The sequence below is a fragment of the Larus michahellis genome, chromosome 4 (assembly GCF_964199755.1).
Source record: "Larus michahellis chromosome 4, bLarMic1.1, whole genome shotgun sequence".
In the NCBI taxonomy this organism is placed as follows: Eukaryota; Metazoa; Chordata; class Aves; order Charadriiformes; family Laridae; genus Larus; species Larus michahellis.
This window is the reverse complement of record NC_133899.1, coordinates 58,816,177-58,823,710: the sequence shown is the minus strand read 5'-3', so window position 1 is coordinate 58,823,710 and position 7,534 is coordinate 58,816,177. Positions and strand designations below refer to the sequence as shown.

Below are 7,534 nucleotides of genomic sequence, written 5' to 3'. Positions count from 1 at the left end.
ATTTAATAGCTTTAGAAAGCTTTGGGGTTGGCAATGCTAGATTCAAGCTTCCACAGTAACAGCTGTTGTTTTGCCTTCTTTTTTTTTTTTTTTTTCTCCTTGTTTGTTTGGGGGAGGAGTTATGACTTTGCCTGAATTAAGACATGTGTTACATGGGAAAGCGTACTTCAGAAACTTGAATAGCCATTCAAGATTTTAAGTGAAATAATGCTGCTGACAGAGTAGAAATTGAGAAGGGTGAATGCTTGAAAAGACGAGTAAGAGATGTGTCTCCAGAACAGTTACCCTCTGAGGAGGTTCAGCAGGTAACGTCAGGCAGAAAAAAGATTTTTTTCAAAGAAGAGAATAAAAGGTTGTTCAACAAAAACTTTCAGTAAGCGTAAACAGGCACAGATACTGGAAATAAAGAATTGCCAGTCACCACTAAAAACATGCTTTTATCCTCATTCCTCCCATCCCTTATACCAGCACAAATGATCGTGTGTGTTTCTATAGTGAACTGGGTCAGAGAGCTGAGCAGATAAAAATGGAAAGGAGGAAGAGTGAGGGAGGAATCATCTTCTGTCAGATTACATCCCGCATCTGATTCACTACGTTGAAATACGAACAATTTTCTGACACAACTGAGCCATGAGAGCAGGGAGCACACGGGTAAGGAGTGAGCAGGACTTCTCTAGGTGGAGGTGGTGACACATAACTGCTGAAATGGCTGCTGAGAAGTTCCCATCTGAGAAGCACCAGGTTCAGATTGTGGTAAGAGCTTACTCTGCTGGTTCAAATATCTTCTAAAATAATTGACAGGCTGACCTTTTTATTAGCAGTATTTATTTGTAGCAGGATTATCTAAGCAAGTAAAACAGACAAACATCCAGTAAGAATCAGGAAGGATAAGCTACAATAAACTTATTTCTGTCTTACTGTTTGATATTTTTTCTCCTATTTCACATGTTTCTCTCTTGCTCTTTAGCCTGAATTGCACCATTTTTTATCTATTCAATGGTACGTTAGTTTTTAAGATCTTTTTTTACCTTCTCAGCTATGTGCAGGTTACCCAGCCTGGCCAGCTAATGAACTCAGGAATCCTGTTGGTCATGACATTTATTTACCTTTTATAAATCAGTTCAGAATCCAGTCTTGTGAGTAATGAGCTATAGTGAAACTTCTTTGATAGATATGTATCAAATGAAAAATAACGTTTGCGTTCTAGTGATTCCTACTTTATTGTTGAACAGGCAACAACCTGATGTTAATTTTTTAACCTGACTTATTTCTGGCAGTCGCAGAATCTAGAAGAATGTGTCATGATGCCAGTTTGCACTCTGTGTGTAGCTGCCAAATGCAGTCCCTATGTAGGGAGAAATAGCTTGTCTTTTCCTTTTCCCCTTTTCTTTCATGATAACATTTTCTGTAGGAGATTCTTCTTTCTAGCAGTGCCGGCTCCAACAGCAAAATACAATTCCTACAGCTCAACGCACAATCTATAAAATTATTTAGCCGAAACCTTCATTTTTTTTCTTCTGCTACTTTAGTCTGGCATAAAGCTTCCTTTAGGAAGGGAAATATTTTCTCTTCAGACAGCAATTTCATACTGTTGATCATCTCCTTTATTGACTAAAACCTTGTATGAAGAAATAAAACCAAGTATATTGTGATTCTTATGTGCCAGTAACTGATCACAGTAAAATACAAACTCTTATAGATAGCTCCTGCTCAGATTTCCTGTGGCACTGAAGAGGCAGAAAGATACCGTTGAACTTCACCATAGCTGGATCTTGTCTTGTACGTGAGAACAGAATTGGTACCTGGCTATCTTGACACTAAAACTGCTTTTTGATCCTTGCTGCTGTGTGTGCTGGAAAACAAGGTACAATGTGGAAATTCACAGGCCAAAAAAATGGCATGTGAACAACTGGTACACATCAGGGTTCCCTAAATATCATCGCATTTATTTTTGGAAAAGTCGGCAAAATATGCAAAGGAGCACGTCAGGTCTCCTCTGCAGTCTTCTGCCCTCTGCCACACATAATTATAGGACAGTTTGATTTTGTGGAAGCTCTGTGCTCCCAGGTTAGGATGTACACCTGGTCATGCAGAGAAAATGAGTAAGTAAGTGAGGTGTTATCTTAGGCCTCCTACGCTGAGATGTGGGTCAGCCCAGGCTAAGTGCGTTTCAGTTCATGCTGTTATATAAAGAATGCTACCATTTGCTGTGGGGCTTCCCGGAGCCGAAGTGCTTCTCTGAGTCTGGTTTTACTACTGGTAGAATGGCTGAGGCTCTTTAGGAGATTTTAAAAGAGGATTTCAAATGAAATCTTAGTTTCAGTTTCCTGTTCTGAAGAAGTCACACAGGACATACTATTCTACTTTTTATAGAAGCTGGATTTTACCAGTGTGTTTTAACAGATATGAAACTACTTTCAAAACACTTAAAAACATAAAACTGTGCTTCTGTACTGTTGGAGCCTCCTTTCAACATCTCTCAGGCTTCGGCTAAAAATCAAAGTATTTGCTAACTGAACTAAGCACAAGGTGTCCCCTTCTAAAACAATGGCCATACACATATATAAGAGGAAAACACGCTCAAAGATGCAACACAATCCTGTAAGAAGAGTGGTGTGTTTCTCCCTGTGTATCTTGTTCTCCGATAATGTATGAAGCTGAGAGAGGGAATGGAATCTGGTCTTTCTGGCAGTAGAGCACCATGTTTTAACACTCTTGTATTTCCAGCCTATAATGCCTAAAATTGAGTCTGCGTTGTGTCTAGGTCTGCAAGTGAGGAGTGGTTTTTGTGTCCTTTGCTGTTCTCCATTAACACCTGTGCAAGGACAGCTGCAGCTTGGCCCCTCAGGAGTCCTGGAGATTGACTATCTGCTGGTCTTAGAGACAGCCATATCAGCTGCAACAGAGATTTTACTGGTTTGAGGCTTAAATAGATAGAGAATAAAAGTGCTGGGGCATAGACGTGTTGAAGCAGAGCAGGAGTCATTTTCAAGGTAGGATACAGACAAGTTGGTGCTTGCAATTAAGAAAAAAAAAAAAAAAACAGAAACGAGTATCTAGGACTTGCAAACAAAATTTCCAGTCTATCACAGGAATTGTCTTTCATACTGTGGAACATTAAAGCCTTGAGATTTCTTCATTAATCACATTTTAACAGAAAGAAATAATGATAACTTCATGAAACTGTTGTCTTATTCATGCATATTTTAGTTCTTCCAGGGCTTATAAATGCTTATATTTGTTGCGAGCAATGTGTAGCTGCTGGGATGGGCACTGACACTCTGATACCAGAACAACGGACCTCTTCATCCAGATGTTTCCTTGCCAGCTGGGGAAGCATCCCTCCACCCTGTTCCTCTGACTGTTGTCATTTGGCCATTTCTCACATTGAATTACAGAATAATTTAGGTTGAAAGGCACCTCCACTAGCATCCATCCCAACCCCCTGCTCAGAGCAGGTGAAATTTTACCAGGTTTACCCAGGACAAATCCAATCAAGCCCTTAACACCTTGAAAGCTGGGCAGTCCACAACCTCTGGGGGCAACCTGTTCCTCTTGGTAAAAAAGTTTCTTTATATCTAATTGGAGTTTGCTGTGTTCCAGTCTGTGCCTGTTGCCTCTCGCCCCATTGCTGTTCACCTCCAAGAAGAGTCTGACAACATCTTCTCTCCATCCTCCCATCAGGGATTTGCAGGCAGCAGTAAGGTCTTCCCGGAGGCTTTCTCTTCTCCAGGCAGAACAAACGCAGTTCTTTCCATTCCTCCTAGTAGATCCCGTCCTCCAGCCACCCAGCCAGCAGCGCAGGAGCCAGCCCCGTGAGAGCCAGCCCCCATGACACATCTTGTCAGCTGGGTCTGCCCTGCCTATAACTTGATGAGGTGAAAAAGTGGCTGAATGCAGAGGAAGGAGAGTAAATCGGGTGTATGGCCCTTTGCTAATTCATCCTGCTCTCTCAAAAAAAGTAATGGCTTTGGAATTTTATATCAAACCTGGCATTTATTTTTGGGTGAGAATAATAAAACCTTGTTCCCCTGGCAGTTAGGTGAATGTAAGGGAAATGCCAGCATTCCCCGAACTGGCTGATTTTTTTCTGGTTAAAAAACAATAGGAAAAAAAAAAAAAAGCTGGGGCCAAAATGGAAAAATTGTGCATAATTTTTAGGCTTCACTGAATTCTACACATTTGTCCAAGGATTTTGCTAAACACAGATAAATTTGGGTTGATCTTACAGTGATAGACGGGTTGCAACTAGAGAAAATAAGGCTTGATTTCTTTAATCAGAAAAAATAGGAGTGTATAAGAAGACTATTTTAAAAAAAAGATTCTTTGAATGAGCTTTATATTGCATTTGAAGAGGGGCATTTCTGTGTGTACAAGGAAGGAGGATTAGTTATAAAACTATTTTTAAAATTGCTCAGACCACATTTAAATTTATAATGTCTCTTGGAATGAAAGTATAAATATTTATGAATCAATGTTATTAATTTCTGTAGCAAATCAGATTTTTATTTAAATATTTCTGAAGTAAAACTATTTCCTCGGATAACAGAATCCAAATGATTAAATAAACAATATTCATTTATAACAAATATCTAACATGATAATTTGCAAATAATTGTTTCTTCTGCCTTTTGTCTTTTACTATCACCTATCCTAATAAGATGTGAGCTGAAAAAGGTGATTTGTAGTATGAGAAAGCTGTTAAACTGATAAACTAAGCCCTTAAATTACGTGGAATATTAGAATAACCTTTTGTCTGAACAACTCAAGTTCAGTCCCCTGAAGGGGCTGGCTTTTCAGACATTCAATAACACCAAAGGAAATCTCTTCTGAACCTGATTTAGTCTATTAGTCCATTGTTCCGTTCCACAGGTGTTAATTGACATGGGACCTAAGAAGTGAATGGTACTTATACTGAAACTAATGGCAAATAATTTCTTAAAATATCCCTTTTATGAATTATTTTTGCCTGTGTAATAGGCCATATGCTATGGAAGAAATCTTCAGAGAACGAATAGCAAGTATCCGTGATTTATAACTGATTAATTACTACATTACTACTTAATGATTATTAGAAGTTAGCGCAGCAATGCTTGTTCACGGAAGATAACATTGAAGTATGTATAACTGAAAGATGTTTATATCCACTGATACAGGGAGCTGATATGATATTAGAGGGTAAAATGCAATTTGTTCAGGGGTCTTGCTCATTCACATACCTGCAGTGCATGCATTATATATTATTAACAAAGTCAAAAATACAAAGCAGCAGGTTTAGACAGTAGCCAAAGCTTCCAAAATTTCTCTCAGGCCTCTCCTCTTCTGCAAAACAGACTGAGAAAATAGGCCTGCAAATTAAACTCTACAGCCAATATTTTGTGGGTTTTTTTAAACAAAAAGAAAATAAATAGCATACAAGCTTGTCTACATATACATATATACATGTTTTCCCCAGAAGAAAGAGAAAATAAACAGAAACAGATAATGAAAAACTCTTCCAGTGCTGGAAAAAATAATATGTTAAGATTTTTTTTTTTTCTATTTTACCTGGAGTTTTTTGTTTGAGGGTTTTTTTCCCATTTTTCTAAGGTGGAAAAGCCTTGCTTCCCATATGAATAATTTTTAATAGGAATTTTTATCTTTAGCAACATGAAGTGGAAAAAGCTTCCATTTTACAGCCAAATCTAAGAATCATGGCAGACCATGAAACGGAATGACATTCCTTTTTTTTTTTTTTAAAGAAAACACCCACTATGAGAGACAGGTGTGAAAGAGAACATGCTGGTTCAGAAGGTGGCACTGTTCCCCCTGTTAAGTTTAAATGCTAGTGTGTGCAAGGACAGGGCACAGCTGTCATTTAATGAAGTTGTATGAATTCCTTCCACATCCGTTAGTGCATATGACAAGGAAATGGAAAAATAAAATGTGTGTTAATGCTTTGCTTATTACTTACTGGTGAGTCAAATAATACACTATTACAATTCCAATTATGTTTCTTACCTGTCTTTCTGTGCTTATAGTATGTAAAATCACCTCTGTTCACATTATGGAAATACAGACTGTAGAATTCCTTTATGAATATCTCTTTTTTTTTATTGTTTTTGCCATGGTCAGACATTTGTGATATTGTCCATTATGTTCATTCTGCCCACAAATATACACCAAAATCAGTAAAGAGAGTATATCCTATTTACCTCTCATCTCATCTCTGTAAACTATTTTGCTATTGCTTTCTCTAATAAATAAAAGAATATTTACAGTTTTCAGTTATTTTCAGAAAGGAAAAATAATCCACTTTCTAGCTGTAATGCATTAACTGAAAAACTGTAACATAACAGATGTCAGTGCAGATTGGATTTATTTTTCCAATATGCTTTTAAATGAATGAATGTGAAACTGTTAATACTTGTTGTATCTCAGAAAGTTGGTTATATTTACATGATTTTAATGTCTGTTTTTTAATGTTAGAACTGCAGTCACGTATGTGGGAGGTAACTGATGTTTGGCAGTTTCCCAAAAGAGCCTAGCTGCTATGAGCTTGTCATTTAGGATGACAGCCATCTTTTCTTCCCTGTTTATTTTGTGATTTCATAAATCAGATCTTTTTTTCCCAGTTAAATACTGAATGCGGTATTTCTACTCATGGTACAGCTCAATAGTCAGATAAATGTTCCAGCAATGCTATATGGACAAATGAAGAAGTGTATATTTTTCTGGAAGAAAGAAATTCTAGTCTCCAGTCTTGCACTGTTTTGAAGCTGTACAGAGACATTTTCTTCTTGATACAGATAAAGAAATATATGTAGGTTCATTACCTGTAGGCATCTTGAGAATGTGATAAAATGATATCCACTAATAAACCAACCTGCAGAGGTTATGGTCAGGAAAAATAACATTGTAAGGAGTAATGTCCTGTTACTCTGAATCTATATCCTTGAATGCTGTGGAGTCAGATATACTCATGTCAGTGCCAAAGACTTTTTTTTTTTTTTTTTTTCAATTCTGTGTTAAAGTATCAATACAGTTATGGAAGAATGAGCTGGACTGCAGCTTTCCTTCTACATCATCCAAATTATCAGCTTAGCTCTGACTGCAGAATCCTTATTAGAAAGGGGAGTAGAGGGAATGAACAGCTTGCTTTTTTCAGATTCCAGATGGAGTGTGTAAATCTGACAGGTGGGGAAGAAAAATGAGTGGGAAAGAAAAATGTTCATACTTGTGAAATGACAAAAATCTATCTAGAAAGTCTTGAGAAAATGAATATTGGACAAACCAGGGTTGTATATTATATCTTTCCTGAGTGTAACAGCATTTGAGGGGTTAATCATTCAAAAATACTTGTAACTAACACCCAGATAATCTGCAATTGGAAATATATCAGATGAAGAGGAGTTAGCAGGGCTCATTGAAAGGGCTTTAAACTAGATTTGAAGGGGGAAAGGGGTAAAACCAGGCTAGCTAGGGATAAGCCTGGGGGTTTGAGGGTTGATGTGCCAGCAAGGCTTTTCAGTCTGTCATTTCAGTGGACATAGGG

At 37.6% G+C, this 7,534-nt stretch overlaps 1 protein-coding gene across 1 annotated transcript in view; it reads left to right on the top strand.

Moving 5' to 3' along the window:
• Nucleotides 1-680: 680 nt before the first annotated feature.
• The window catches only part of STXBP6 (syntaxin binding protein 6), a 153,780-nt gene continuing 146,926 nt past the window's right edge, over nt 681-7,534 (top strand). The window contains exon 1 of the mRNA XM_074585045.1: nt 681-753. The gene's annotated coding sequence lies outside the window, so the exon portion shown is untranslated. The remainder of the gene's footprint in view (nt 754-7,534) is intronic.